At 48.1% G+C, this 16435-nt stretch overlaps 1 protein-coding gene across 2 annotated transcripts in view; it reads right to left on the bottom strand.

Annotated features, from left to right (window-relative positions):
- LOC138468319 (exportin-5-like) overlaps window positions 1-16435 on the bottom strand; it is a 2047117-nt gene that overhangs the window by 1570672 nt on the left and 460010 nt on the right. The gene's annotated exons all lie outside the window — the stretch shown is intronic.

Raw genomic sequence — 16435 nt, 5'->3', positions numbered from 1 at the left:
GGTAAATGGTCATATTTCTCATGAGTGCTTAATCCAACTACAGACCAAAAGACAAAAGGAAACTAATCACAAATCCATCGTTTTAAAAGAAAATTATGATAAGAAAAAGTCTAATTCTGTCTTTTCCTCCTAACTCATTGAAGATCATGAGGCAACAGTACATGCAAGGGAATATTTGCAAGAATGTTTAACAAGGAACTGCAAGACAAGTGCACTTGTATTGTAATTGTCATTTATATAGAGACTTACCATTATTATAGTCTCAATGCACTGGTTGGGGGGTGGGATGAACGCCCTTGGGGCGTGAAGTCCAGAGTGTTGGAGGGCACGAGTAGGATTAGAATGCATGTGTGCATTTGGCCAAATAATGCTTAGCAAGGCTGGCCAGGCTCAGGTAGAAAGCTTGCAGGATCCTCCACCCTGGTCTCCTGCACGTCCCTTTACCTCAAGTGTTATCTATTTTCTAGCCATTTTATAGACCCAAGAAAGTTCTACTCTGTTCATCTGCCAAACGGGACATAAAGAACTACCATTACAAGTATAGCTGGCATGTACTTCGAAGACCTCTTCCACACCCGCAAGAACACTGAAGTATTGCAGGGTTGGTACTTGTTAGGTGCATATATTCCTTAGGTGACCGAGATTAAGAGTTCTTACCACAGGGGTACTTCAGGATCTGTACAGGTGAGCCAGAGGTTAGAATCAAAGGAAACCATGAGCAATATGGATCAGGTTCTGGCTGGCCGTGCAGGACATTGGTCCAGATACTGCCCTGTCCCATTTGGTTTCTGCATCTGCAGAAACTGGGTACCACTGAAGGAGGGTTGGGACAAGAAGAGCAAACAATAAGAATCTGGTTGCAACAGAGGGGGCAGGAAACAGATTGTGTAGTCGTTTAAGATAGGACCTGGCTTCAGAGCACATGCAACTAAAGGTTGGGTATCTTTGGCAGTTTCTAAGCGCGGGCTGAGAAGGCACCAGCCCTTGCAAGGTGACAGGTCAACAGTGGGTGCTCCTGTGCTCCAGTTGTCCTACAGCGGCTCAAGTGGTGAAGCAGAGCAAGGACAGCTGTGGTGCCACTGGTGATGTAGCTGTGCCGAAAAGAGCTGCTGGCATGGAATTTGGGTAAAACTGCCCAGTTGACTGCTGGTGCAAGTCTGGTACCGTGAAGTGCAGACTGTTCCCAGCAGAAGACGACTCTAGAGTCCTGATGTTGGTTTCTTTTGTAGCTTCGTCCTTAAGTTGAGACCCTAACTACAGGCCACCAGTGCTTCTGCCTCAATATATTTTATCTCTGCAAAGAATGTGGTGGGTGTGGGAAATAGCAGCAGATGGAGTGTAAGGAACAAGTTACTTACCTGTAACTGTTGTTCTCCAGCATGGGTTTGGCATGGATTCACATGCTCATGAATATTCCCCGCCATCAGGCCGGGAATCCTCGGTAAAAGAAAAAACTTTCACTTTCACTTACAAACTGTCTTTCTCCTACAAACCAATCACTGATCTCTAGGTCATTCTGGCTCCAGCCAATGACTGCCCTCTCCCTAAACCCCTCCTCTGGCAGCAATCTTCAGATTTGGTAGCATGTAAAGTGGCAGTATGTCCATGAAGAGCCGCAGGAGGGAGGGTTCGCATTTGAATCCATGCCAGACACATGCTGCAGAACAACTGTTTCAACTAAGTAACTTGTTCATTCTCCAGCATGGGGTCTGGCATGGGTTCACATTCTCATGAATGTAGAATACATAGCAGTACATACATACACAACCACGAGTGGTGGCAAGGCTCAACAGAATCAATTACTCTTACCTTCTCACCAGGCTCCCCTTCAAGCGAACAGGTTGCGTAGCACTGCTTGGCAGACCCTGGACTCCTCTCTGGAATCCTTGTCGACACAGTAGAATCTCGTGAAGGTGTGCGCAGACCTCCACGTAGCTGCCCTGCAGATGTCCAGCAGGGGCACACCAGACATGAACGCAGTCGTCGCAGAGATCACTCTGGTGGAGTAGGCTCTCGGACGGCTAGGCAGCGTTCGGTTTGCCAACCGGTGACAGTGAGTGATATAGCCGGAGAGCCACCTGGAAATGGAAGCCTTGGACAAAGCTTTCCCCATGGTTCAAAGGACCAAAGTTCACGAAAAGTTGTGACGTCTTCAGGAAACTCTGTGTGTGCCACATGGAACTTCAGCGCTCAAGCCACATTCAGCGAATGAAAAGTCCTTTCAGCCGCCGACAAAGGCATCAGAAAAAACACAGGTAACACTAAAGGTTTGTTGAGATGGAATTCCGACAGGATCTTGGATATGAAGGAGGGGTGCAGCCGCAGCACTGCCCTCGTCTCCGGGAAAGTCAAATAAGGTCACTTGCAGGACAGGGTCTGCATCTCTCCCACCCCCCTGACAGAGGTGGTGAGCATAAGAAACGCTGTCTTCCACTAAAGGAATTTGAGAAGAGCTTGATGCACATGATGTAAATGAGCCTGTACCACGTTGAAAACTTTTCTCAGTTGATTTACTGTTCAGCTTTGATCCCCCTCTGCCGGGCTCATTTCCACTTTAACACAAAGTTCGTTTTTCAAATATACACAATTTTATTAGGATGTCCACATATCCAATTTCTCGGGGGACTCATGGTTCGCCCCGGATCCCCCTCTGCCGGGCTCAGATTTGTTCTAACAAAATCTTGAATCGGTCTCCCTCTGCCAGGCTCAGACCAACTTATCTACTTACTTTGCCATTGACTTTCTTTACTGCATCAACATCGTAGACTTTCGATTGCGCGCTGGATTTTGCTTGACCCGTATCAGGACCACTTTGATTCACAAACCTTTGCCACTCTTTCACTTTTGTCAACTCTCAGCTTGACACCTTAAAGAAACCTTCGATTGAGCATGCACGCGGTGCTGGACCACTTCCGTCAAAGATATCATATATTTTGGCTTCAAAGTTCAATCATTCATCCGCAGTTCAACTTTACTCACGTTGGTTATCACAGGCATTTCATACAATGTTCTCAGATCCAGCGCTCGCCATACAATGTTGCCACTTGCAACCTTGGCTTCAACACAGATCGGTCTTGTGTCGGTCTCCCCAACTCACCCGCTGTGTTGATTTCACAGATGCGGCTTTTTTGTTGGAGCCAAGCAAAGTACCACAGCAGCTGGTGATTCTCCCCACCTTGTTTATCGAGGAGGGAGAGCCCTGGGTACCTCTGATACACAATACAGAATTCTTCAACTGGGTTTCCTGGTCTTAAGTTTTCTATTCTCGAGGTTTCATGAAAGAAACGGTTCCTTGTCGAAAAGTTCAGAGGAACTTCCCTCCTTGCAATCCTTCTGTTTCGCCGTCTTGCTCCTCTTGTTAAACTGCCATCTTGGAACTGCTGTTTCCTCGTATGCTTTGCCTCTCTCAGATTGTGCTTTCATGCTCCACCTTTTATCCGTGTGGGGAAGTGTAATGTACGTCAGGTGTGTGTGAAGAGTCAGTAATTTGCTGACCTTGCCTGACCATTGTTTTGGGACACGTCAGGTATACGGCTCGGGTGTAAGTCCTTTTTTCTCTCATAGCGGGCTGTCTGTGAGAACGTTTTTGTGTTGTTTGGGGGAAAGGGGTTGAGTTCCTAAGTATCCTAACTGGTAGGATGGGGTAAAGGTGTTACGGGGCAATGGGATACTGTGTCTTGCCATCCGGTGTACCACGCCCACAAGATCCCTCACACAGCTGATCCTCCCTCACTGGTCCACCCCCAGGAAATGGATCCAAAAGCAGTAGCTGTGTCCTGGCCACCTAGATGACAGATACCGGGGACTAGCGGGTGAGACACCTTCTGGTTTCTCACAGTGGCTGGCCTGAATGTATTTCCTTTCTTTCTCGTACGCAAGCCGAGAGTCTGTCCTCTCTGCTCTTTGCGCATTGGAGCAGATTGAATCCTGCCAAAATCATGTCAATTACCCACTCTCCCCTTACGGAGGACTAGCGGACGGGTGCGGCGGAGGCACCTTCTCTGCGCCAAGGTCTTGCTCAAGTCTGGCCCATCTGCACCATTCCGTGGTGCAGACGAAAAATGGGTGATTGCTGTTTCTCCCTCTGCTAATCAGTACTCTAGGGAAGACTTGCTGTTGACTGCTCTGCCGGGTAAGGTATCCCCCCTGGCTGGACTGCTCATGCTGTGATTGACACCGTCCCTTTTACGTGGCCTATGGTTAGATGTCTATTTTAATGCCCGCTCATGGTTTACCTGTCACAAACATTTGCACAACCATTCTGAGGACCTGGTCTGCATCGCAGAGACGTGGCTTAATGACTCCTCTCGGCCCTCATTTGGTTCACGCACTCCCCCCCACCCCCAGGCTTAAATATTCTTTGACTGGGCAGAGATACCTTGCACTCTGGCGGGGTTCTCGCAATGATTCATCGCCCTTCATTTTCAAGTGCGCCGATTTCTTTTACACATGCTATCAACGTGGAGGCTTTTCTAGTCCGTGTTGCAATTTCTTCTTCTTGCACTATTTATGTGCTTTTAGTTTACCACCCTGCTTGGTATGACTACGTTTGTTATGGCTTTTTTGGATTCCGTGACCGATCTGAAAATGCGCCATGGGAATTTAATTCCCTGGGGACTTTAGTTTGCACCCCAATGATCCCACTGACCTACAGGCTGATCGCCGGATCTCCTATTTGTCTGATCTCAACCCCTCCCAGCAGGTGATGGGTTCCCCAACATGATCATGGTAATACTCTGGATCTAATATTCACCCCTCCAGATTTGATAACCCTATTCCCATTTTTACCTGTCATTTGGTCTAATCATGTGGTCATTCCTTTTACAGTTAATACTAGACCTATGCCCACTGTGCCTGGTCTTCCTTGTCCCGCTTCTCGTCGCTGGCTTGATGTCTCTAGCTCTGACACCTCTCCTAATTCTACTAATATTATTGATACTCTCGCTTCTTGCGCTTTGGTTGATCTTGCTTTTCTTTCTACTGTCTTGACTTCTACTAAATCTGAAAAACTCAGTAGTCGCCTTTCTAACCCTTGGTTCTCCCCTGAGTGTGCTAGTCTACAGCTTCTTCGTAGCCACGCAGAGCATAAATGGTGCATTTCTTACTGTCCTCTCGCCCACTTTGCTCTGCTTATGGCCTTGGCTTCCTACCAAACAGCCATTGTTTTTTTAGTTGTTTTTTTTTAAACCTTTAAGTTGCACAAGTGGATACCATAAAGCATTACTACAGCAGTTCCATGTTCACATAGGTAGTGTTATATAAAAAGTTTACAGGCATGTTGTAATGAGCCTTTTCACTGTTTCATTGTCACTATTGTCCGCATCAGCTCTATTGCTCAGGTATTGACGGAATCCTTCCCATAGATTTCTTGGTCTGCTGGTGCAGGAAGTAAGCTAGAGTAGACTTCTTCTTGGTCATTTGCCCACACCATATCATTTACCCATTCCTCTGTCATAGGGAGTGTCTCCTTCTTGCACCTCATTAATATGGCACGCTTAGCCACTAGCAGATCAATGTTAATAAGCTTGCGTTTTGCCGCATTCATTTTGAGTTCATAGCCCAAAATACACAGATTGTTCCCAGTTCACAGGCTGCTCCACCACATCCTCAAGCACCTGACAAACCCCACTCCAGTATTCAGAGAGATTCACACATGGCCACAACATATGTTTCAGATCGGCGTCCTCACTCCCGCACTTAGGGCATTTCCCTGTAGCTGTTGTGTACATTCTCCTAAGCGAGCTGGGGTGAGGTGCACTCAGTTTAGTATTTTAAAGTGGATCAGCCTGAACCTGGAGTTAAGCGACACCTGCTTTGTGAGGCTGTACTGCAGTGACCAATGAGAATTTGTGAGCGTGGCCCAGAGGTTCTCCCCTCACATCAAGTGTCTGCGTTATTCTCGTTTCAAGCACCATCTTATATAATGTTGAGGCGGTTTTTTGATTGTCCCAGAGAAGGCTATGTAATTGAGACATGGATGTGACTCCAGCTCTTGCAGGATTCCCTCGAACGTTGCCACTATTGCAGATCTGAGTCTAAGATATTGTAGCTTTTGAAGTAGGGTATCACCTATGTGGAGTTTAGTATCCTCCCAGGGTCTAAAGAGACCATCATGATACAGTTCTCCAAACTGTACGATGCCCACCTCCCGCCAGTGTGTGGATAACAGTGTCTGTCGGCAGGGCCAGATAGTGCGCATCCCAGATCGGCATTTGGGAGCTATACAACACAATAATTTGGGGCTGTTGGGTTAGTCTCGCCCATGCTTGCTGCGTGGCCAGATTCGGGTCTAGATGGTTGTAGGTTCCCTTCTTCCCAGCAGCTATCTCATACAATAATGTGGCCCTGGTCTTACCCTGTGTTTCTAAATCAACATAAGAGGTTTGCGGTGCATCCGCTATCCAGTTCATAACATAGTATGCTTGGGGGGACAGGTAATACACCTCAATCTGCTGCCATCAGTCCCGCCCGCCACCCCACTCATAAGGGTGCGTGAGGCTTCGCCAGCTGGCCCTCACACCGCCCCTCCACACGAAGGCGGAGCAGGCGTCGTTTATTTTCTCAAAGAAGGGTCTGCCAGGCCAGAGCGCCACTGTACTGAAGAGGTAAAACAGTATGATCATTTTGACTAGTGCTAGCTGACACATAAGAGAAATGGGTAGAGGGTTCCATAGATCGAGCTTAGCGCACATTGCCATGGCTAGTGCGTCATTGTTGAGGGTACGGACCAAACTGGTGGAGTGCGCCATCTCCACCCCCAAATATCAGACCTGTTGGGGAGTCAAGCGCAGCCTGCATAGGTCGCCTGATGGCATCATGTAGTCTGTGAGTGGGAACATTTCAGACCTGTTTATACTCAGTCGGAGACCGGAGAACCTCCCGAACTCCTGGACTGCTTCTAATACTCTGCAGAGATATCTCTCAGGGTTTCTCACGTACAACATATCATCATCGGCATACAGCGTAATCAGTTCTGTACGCCGAGCTATGGGGATACCCGCCCTGGCGTGTCACGTCCTCATAAAATCAGCTAAGGGTTCAATTACAAGTGCAAACAACAAAGGAGAGAGAGGGCATCCCTGCCTGTTTCCCCACGCCAACTTCAGCACTGCAGACAGAGTCCCATTCAGCAACACCCTAGTATAGGGTTGTGTGTACAGGAGACGCACCCACTTGATGAAATAGGGGCCAAATCCATAATTGTGTAGTACTCTGAACATGAACGGCCAGTACACAGTGTCAAAAGCCTTCTGCATGTCCAGGGATATGGCAACCCCCTTATAATCTTTGGGGATTCCGGCTAGGACATTATAGAATCTACGCATGTTGGATGCCATCGACCTCCCCAACACAAATCCCGATAGGTCCTTGTGTACCATGTAGGGCATCACCGGGTTGAGTCGAGAAGAAAGTATCTTGCCAAAGATTTTCGCATCTGTGTTGATGAGTGATAGCGGTCGGTAAGAACCACAATCCTCAGGTGGCTTCCCAGGTTTCAACAAGAGTTAGGACTGCTTCCCGCATGGACTCCGTCAGACTGCCAGAGTCTAGGGCCTCGGTCCACACTGCCATGAGGCGGGGCACAAGTGTCTCAGTGAATTCCTTACAGAATTTCGGCTCCTAACCAGTCGGATCCGGGGCCCTTACCACCGGGAAGGTCCTTTGTCACCGCTTTTATTTCACCAAGCGTTATCGGGGTCTCTAGAGCTTCACGTGTGTCTTCAGACAACAGCAGTGTGGGTATTGCGGCAAGGTAGTCATCAATCTCCTTGTCAGTGGCCTCACTCTGGGGGGAGTATAGGTCAATGAGTAAGTCTTAAAAGACACCACTAATCTCATTCACTTTCGTGACCCTTACCCCATCCCGCTTAGTGATACATGGGATGGTTATGCTACCTCTTTCCGTGCGTACCAGAAGTTTGCCTGCCCTTTCCTGTTCCCCTATCTAATTGCTGCCATTGGTCTGTCGAAGTAGCGGAGTTCTCCATCTGCAGCTTCACAAAAGCTTTCTAGTTGTGTTTTAATTCACGCAGTGACCTGGGGGGATGGGTTAGCCAAATATGCTGCCTGTAGTTGGGCCATGGATTACTCTCGTCTCTTGAGCTCTCGCCTAAAGTCCTGCAATACCCTGAATTCAGTGGACATGGCTATGCCCCGCAATATGGACCTTTAATGTTTGCCAGAGAGTGGCTTGCTTAGCAACTGAGCCTTTGTTACTTTCAAAGAAGTCTGAAATATGCTGCGCTCTTTTGGTCTGGAAGACTGGATCAAGAAGCGATGTGGGTTTGAAGCGCCATTGCGCTTTTCAGGGCTCGCTATCAGGGATGTTTATGGCGATTGATATAGGAGAATGATCTGACAATGTTCTAGGAAGAATCCGGGTTTCGTCTACCCAGCTCAAGGCCATGCTGGATATTAGCCATTGGTCTATGCGGGAGTGCATGTCATGTATGGAGGAGTAGAAGGTAAAGGACCTTGGCGCTCCGTGCAGAGCTCGCCAGGCATCCCTCAGGTCCAAGTCGGCAATATGTATATGGATCGCGCGGGCTGCATTTGTCAGGGATCTGGGAGTGGTTGATGTGCGGTCCAAGTCAGTATTGAGTATGGTGTTAAGATCTCCCCCACAGATTATTTGTGCAGTTGGGTACCTAGCGCATTTCTGAACCACTTGTTCATAAAATTTGGGGTCGTCAATATTAGGAGTGTAAATATTCATCAGCAATACCTCCGCATTCCCCAGCTTTCCATGCGCCAACACATATCTACCATGTTCATCCATTTCCGTCACATAGTGTGTGAAGGGGAGCAACCTGTGTATGAAGATGACTCCTCTGGCTTTAGTGGAGTAGGAGGTATAGTAGCGGCGTTCGCCCCCAACCAGACGGCAAACTTGCGTGCGTGGTAGTCTTGGAAATGTGTTTCCTGCAAATATAGTATCTGAGCGCCCTGTTGGTTTGCATATGCAGTCACCTTATGCGCTTTCATAGGGAGGCCTAGGCCCCCGACATTCCAACTCAGTAATTTAATTCCAGTGCTTCTAGTTCAGCCATTGCCCTTTACATATCGGCAGCTGTGTATCGCAAGATGGTGCCTGTGTGTACCGTGGTCGTAACTTGTGGTGTCCTGTCTGTGCAATTTGTTTACATTTTCACCCCAATTTCCAACTCCTCCCTCCTCCCCCCGCCCTCATAGTACCCCAAACTTTGACTATGTTATACCCTTTATTAGTTGCCCCCTCCCAACAAAATTAACTAAACTATGCACTCGCATTGGGGACTTCGGTTTCCGTGGCATCTGGGAGTAGCGTCTGTCATCTCACAAGATTAACCTTCGTAGGCTTGCCACCTTACCAGCATATTCCTGCATTAAAAAAACCATTATCTAGCTAATTGCGGGTCAGTTACATGCAGGGAGGAGTGATTCCGGACGAATTCCTCCACAATCTGACGTTTCCCAGACTCGGTGAAAACCTGCCGTCCCCCCGCTTCTCTTAGGGAATCTATATGATTGCGTTTTGCCTGCTGCCTAAGCTTAGCCGCTAACAAATGGTTCGCTTTATTCCCTTTAGAGTAATAAAATTGTTTAGTACGCATTATACCGAGGGCTGCTCGGTCCATGTGGTGGGCTTCAAGTGCTTTCTGTGCCGTACAAACCATTCTAAGTGCACGTCTAGTGGGATTCTCTTTATGCGCTTTCTCTGCTTCGGAAAGCCTTAACTCTAATTGGGCTGGGGTTTGTTTATAGACTCTATTGTGCTCAATTGTTTGGGTTCTAACCTGACCTCTAATGACGGCCTTCGCTGCATCCCACACTACTGCATAGTCTAATTCTCCCATATCATTGTCTGTAAAATATTGATCTATGCAGTTGGCAATGCAAGAACGAGCCCGGGGGGCTAGCAGTATGAGTTTGTTCAGCCGCCAAGTTCGCAGATATCCCCTGAATTTTGCGAATGCCTGGAAGCCCCGATAACTACAGAGGAGGTAGATGGGGCGATCCGTTCCCTCCCGCTGGGTAAGGCCCCGGGGCCAGATGGTTTCACTAATAAGTTCTATAAGACATTCCGAGAAGAACTGAGCCCTCACTTAACAAAATTATTTAACTCAGTATGGAAAGCGGGAGTGGTCACATCATCTATGGCGGAATCAGCTACAACATTGGTGATGAAACCCCGGAGAGATCCTACAGATTGTGCCTCATATAGACCAATCGTATTACTCAATACGGACACAAAATTGTTGGGGAAAATAATAGCGACCCGCTTATGTCCGGTTATCCCACTGCTGATAAATAACGACCAGACAGGCTTTATACACAATCGGTCCACCTACGATAATGTACGCCGTGCCATTAATCTAATTGCCCTCGCTCCGAAGATCCCAGGTAACTTATCCCTACTGTCCCTGGATGCCCACAGAGCATTTGATAGCGTGTCTCAGGGATACCTGGAAATAGTAGTAGAGGGGTTTAGATTCGGGCCGAAGTTTTCCAGATTAATACTCTCCAATTTCCAGATCCCCTCGACCAAGGTAAGGGTCAATAAAAGTTGGACTCCTCCAATTAGGGCGGCCAAGGCTGCCAGACAGGGCTGTCCTTTGTCCCCGCTAATTTTTGCTCTAGCGATGGAGCCTTTTGCTCAGCACGTTCGACTGCACCCGAGTATTTTGGGCTTTGAGGTGTAGGAGCAATCTCATAAAATCGCGCTCTATGCGGATGATATACTCTGCGTCTTGAGAGACACCCCCTGTACCCTCCCCCTCCTCCTAAACCTTTGCCAAGATATCTGGTTTCAAGATAAACCCAGCTAAATCTGTGGGAATACCTCTGTCTGAGAACCCTAATAGGCTCAATGAAATACGAACAATGGCGAGCTTTCTCTGGTCCCTAACAGAGATTCCATACCGAGGGGTAAAGCTAACTCCCACCTATGCAGGTCTTGCAACAATGGGATTCTCAGGAAATTTCATGGTTAGGCCGTCTTAACGCAGTTAAGATGACACTTCTCCCGAAGTTATTATATGTATTCCACTCATTACCAATTACCATCCCTGAATTTAAACTTATAAACCTCCAAAAAGAGATCTATCGGTTTATTTGAAAGAAGAAGCAGCCCCGCATTGCTAGTAAACTCCTGACAAGAGGGAGGGCGATGGGAGGGTTGGGCTTTCCCTCGATACAGCGTTATTATAGAGCTGCACAGGTGGCGATGATGCTTGCTTGGGGTAACTCGCCGGACCCCCCCAAATGGGTAGAGGTCGAGCAGGCAACTGCTCCACTTCCTTTGGCTCATTTTTCTTTCCTCTTAAAGGAGGCACGTAATTATAGAGGCGGGATACTGCCAACCACCTTATCCAGAGCTCCAGAGCTGGGATAAAGCGCGTTCTCAGAGGGGCATCCCATCGGGTCTGGGGCCATTATCCACCATCACTCACAACCCAGCTTTCACTCCGGGCCTTGTACCTTCAGCGTTCCAGATCTGGTGCCGGGACAGACCCCTGCGCCTGGGAGACTTGTACGCTGATCAAGAACCCCTAACCTTTCAGGAATTCAAGGAAAGGTTTGGTCTCCCGGAGACGGAACGCTTTCGATACATACAATTGCGCCATTGGATTACTAATAGAGACATTCGCAGAGCAGCTGGAAGGGCCCCTCTGGGAATTGAATTTAGAATTCTTGAAGGCCAACAGTCCGACAGGATCTCACAGTGTTATAAATTACTAGAAAAAGGCTCAAAAGATGAGAAGCTCCCATTCATGAAAGCCTGGGAGAGGGAGCTGGGCCTGGAGATTCCAGAGGACTCTTGGAGGAAGATCTGGCACTGAACTCAGACTAGTTCTCGCTGTACTCTAGTAAAAGAAAATGCCATAAAAATTTGTTTCAGGTGGTAAAGCAGACTCCACTCCATCAACCCGGAATATCCGGATACATGCTGGCATGGATGCGGTGAACGAGGGGATATGGCTCATATGTGGTGGCATTGTCAGATCATCCAGTCATATTGGCTGGAGGTGAGGTCTAAAAATCAAAGAAATCACAGGTTCCTTGCTCCCCATGGACCCTAGGATATTCCTGCTGGGGGATGCCCCAGAAGATGAGTCCTTCTCTACGTCCGGAAAGCAGGTCTGATTTCACATTTACTAGTGGCTGCTCGCATCACCAGGGCCCGATTTTGGAAAACAATAGAGGGCCCGCAGATAGCCTACTGGTGGATGAAAATATGGGAATTGTTGGGTTTAGAAAAACTTACGGCAATGATAGAAGGAAAACTCTCGAGATTCCAGAAGACCTGGCGCCCTTTCCTAGACTTTGTTGCTGATAAGGAACACATGTTCTTCCAGCCACAACTCCTGAAGCATTTCATGAATTCCTGAGCCAACTATAGATTGTTAGCCCTACACTTATGCACTTTTTGATAGAGAATATGCATCAATGTTAGTCAAGTCTATGAACTTTTGGTACTTGATATTGCTTGATGAATTCATGTCTTTGATCAACTAAAGGAAAGATAACTGACCCAATGACCTTAACCTTTTTTTTTTCCTTTCTTCTCTTCTTCCCTCTCTCCTCCCCCCATCCCTCGCCCTTTCTTTTAGTACCCCCGATTAATTTATAGAAGACATATTGCACTAAAGACTTTGTATCTAACACTGTTATTTAACGCCAAATATGCGAGACATTGTGGAATTGTTGGGGATGTAAAGGATTTTTTCTAGATTTAAAGGAAATTAATTGTTGGTTTAATTGTTTTTAATACCTTTCATGCTGAAAATCAATAAAAAATAATTAAACAAAACAAAAAAAACACATTACGAATACCTTTTGGTGTTACAGGTTACAGAGATCTTTATACAAGGATGCATTTCCCAACCGTCATGTACAATCCACAACCCAACACATACTTAATGTTCTGGCCACAGGCTGCTGCTGACTTAATAGCGTAGCGTTCTCATGGGTTACTCACTGCTACAGTACATTCTGTCCGATCCAGTTGGGCGGCACCGCAGCTGGAGTGCGCCTATATCTTGCCTTTACTCCTTCTCCCCGGAAGGTTGGGCCTCCAGCAGGGGGGTGTCGGACTCCACAAACAAGGCTGCTTCCTCCGGGAACGTAAAGAAATAGGTCTTGTTCTTAAACTGCATCCGTAGTCTCGCTGGGTACAACATAGCTTAAGGGATCTGGCGTTCGCTCAGAATTTTTTTTTACCCTTATTCATGTTCGTCACTCTTGTTGAACCGCTAGTGTGTAGTCCAGGAAGATACATATTACGTTGGAGCCCATCCGGAGCTCGCGCTTCTCTCTGGCTGCCTTCAATACCAAGTCTCTGTGCCAGTAGTTCTTTAAAGAAGCTATAATAGGTTGAGGGAACGCTCCTGGCTTGGGTCTTGCTGAAAGTGTTCTATGTGCGCTTTCGACCACAAACATTGGTGACCATCCTGGGTCTCCCAATGTGTCTTTCAAGAAGATTTCCACTGCTTGTTCCATGGGGCCCTTCAAGGCATCTTCAGGGACTCCCACAATGCGTATGTTTTTTCTCCTTGACCTTGCTTCTAAATATTCACATTTTAGTTTGATGGTGCCCAGGTCCTTCGCCATGGTTGTCACAGTGTTCTGTAGGGCTTCCACAGTGTCTTCTACTGCACCAATACGTGTTTCAGCCTCAGTGATACGCTGCGTTGCTTTTTCCATCTGTGCACGCATTGTGTTGATATTAATGCCATCCAATTTATCGTTCATTGCAGCAAATCTCTGTTGCATGACAGTGATGACACCTTGTAGATCTGTGGGAGGTGCCGAAGTCACCATCTCTTGTCCACCAGTATCCTCGCCGGGGGCGCCCCTTTAGGTATTATCATGCAATGTAGGGAGGGCTGGCTGTGCGTGGGCTGGTTGTGAGGGCGGCAGGTGCACCATGGGGTTCACACACAGGTGTTGTTGGAACCCTGTTGGTACTCTAATGATGTACATGTCACTGTACCCTTATGTCCATTCGTAGAGGTGATATATTGGTCGTCGGGATCATGGGTTAGTGGGCCCTCATTTGGTCCTCCAGTTGAAAAGTATCTGCTGGGGGTCTGTGAGAGCAGTGGGGTGGTATATGTCTATGCTTGATCCGGTGGGGGCCCGTTCATCTGCCTTTGCACAGGCTGTATCCCCCCTGTGATGTGCTCTACAAGTGTAACTAATTATGTTACCAATACAGTGCTGTGTTCACCATGCATTTATTGTATCAATCATGCCATTTGTTACCAGCCTTGTAATCGCCTGTTGTGTCATATGAGCTGGTTATGGCGAGGCCTGCGGCCCGTGGGCACCGTTGTGTTGGTGGGTGAACATATATCCACACTGCAGTACTTATCTGCCTTAGTAGCACCTTGTGCTAGTTCTCAGCACGTGCCTAGGCACCGCTTCTTTGTTTTTTTTTACAGCTGTGCCTGTGTGATGCTGTATTCCGTCAAACTAGGGAATTGCTGTGTGGCTCAGTATTCTTCATGGGCTCCCCGCCCATAGAGCTGGCGTGTGTCACCAGCCACCGAACGCCAGCAAAGGGCACCAGGTCCGCCCAGACTGTCTGCCCCTCTATGCTGGCCTGCAAAAGAGGGTAATGTTTCTGAGTACTGTTTTTCCCAGTCTGATATGTCCGTGATCCCTCCGAGCAAGAGGGCCCCCCCAACTTGGCGGCAGGCCATGGGTGTGGGCCGCAGGGGCTGAACGTATTAGTGTGGCAGGGGGAGGAGCAGGGCGTCATGCCCTTGGAGTTCGCTATGTGAGTTCATGGCACGCCGCCGCGCCCGCTATCCCCGACTCCTCTGTTCTCAGGCATCGCGCAGATCCTGTCTCCTCACCGGCAGCCAGCCGGGGTGGGGATGGGTCGGGGGGTGACTTTGCGTTTTCAATAGGGCATAGGGATGCGCTGTGCGAGTGAATCCAGTTCGCCCACAATCCCCGCCTTTTCGTCGTGCTCTGAAAACGTTGTTTAAACTTTCATTGTCTGATGCTTTTTCTCTTGTCCTTCTTACGCCATGATGCACTTGTAGGTCTAGGCTGTGACTAACTTCACATAACCTCCCTCCATCGACCACTGTATCCTTATTCGGGTCTGAGTCACTTCTCAATCCTTCCCTTTCTTCAGGCCCCCTTGGTATACTCTCCTGCCAAGCATTGCCTTTAGGAAGATGACACTTCAACTGATGCTCTTTGCATTCTTTTGGGTTCTAGACCCAGACTTCTCTTCTTTCACTTGGCCAGCATGGTTCACAAACCTGCCAGGTACCGCTACGAGGAAGATGACTCGTACAGGTAGGCTTGTCGCCTTTCTTTGGGTCCAGATCCTTTGTTCTTTTCCTTTTTCACTGGGCCCACTTGGGTGACTCTTCGACCAAGTACTGCCATGAGGGAGATATCCTCTGTGCAGAATACCTCTCCCCTGCACCCATGAACCCCTACCGGTCCCTACGTCTTTCCTGTTACCTGTCGTGGTTCTGGGATGCTCGGCCTGTTTCTTACGATTGCTCTGGTCCCTCTGCTGTGTTCCACGGGCGTTCCTAGCTTGTGCCCGGTCCTTGAGGTGCCGGTGTGGGTACTGTTACGGAACCGCACGGTCCACCTCCCTTCCAAGGTCGCGATACCATCTTCCAGCAACCAGTCTTGTTGTGGACTCTCTCCACAGCGCTGGGTCAAGGTTTCCTGGTGCCTGCCTCTGGACTACGGGAGCACACTGCTCTGGGCTTCCCTGACGTCTTCTTCACGTCTTCCCGGGCTGGACTGTATCTTGCGCTGGTTGGCTGATTCTTTTCTTGCTGTCCCTCATTTGTTTATATGCATGGTCTGCGACTCCGGGGAAGTCTATACCGCTCCTTCTCGTTCTCCGGGTCATTTTCATGATTTTCTTCACGATTATTGAGGTCCATCTCTTCAAGTACTTGCCATGGTTGAAATGTTCATGTTTAGGGTGATCCTTTTCATTTCAGTACTGCAGTCAGGTACCCTATATATATATTGTCAACATCTTCATCTCAGTGTCACTAATTTGGACCATGTCACAATAACAAATAGTAGTGCTAACAAGAGGGGGTTGATGGAATGGTGGCAAAGGGCTTGGGACGGTTAAGTTTGGGGTTTTATGCCCAATTCTCCTTACCCCCAGGATGGGAGTCTCTCCCCATGAAGACCTCCCGCATAAACCACCCCTAGGGGGAATATTGGTTAGCGTCCTCACCTCCCTAGCCTAATGGTAAGGGTCTCTCCCCCTCCCCCCAAACCCGGGGAGAAGTGACACTTAGTGAATCTTCACAACATTTAGAACACAGAGCCTCAAACAAGCTATGAAAGCTAACCCAATTTTCAATGTAGCTATGCGTTTGTTATGAAAGTGGCAATCTGGCTAGCTGTACAGATTGATTGGATGCTAAACACAGACTCAGTCTAGACAATTGCT

The sequence above is a fragment of the Ambystoma mexicanum genome, chromosome 4q, assembly GCF_040938575.1.
Source record: "Ambystoma mexicanum isolate Mex_15411 chromosome 4q, UKY_AmexF1_1, whole genome shotgun sequence".
In the NCBI taxonomy this organism is placed as follows: Eukaryota; Metazoa; Chordata; class Amphibia; order Caudata; family Ambystomatidae; genus Ambystoma; species Ambystoma mexicanum.
The sequence above is the reverse complement of the archived record's forward strand: the minus strand, read 5'-3'. Positions and strand labels throughout refer to the sequence as shown.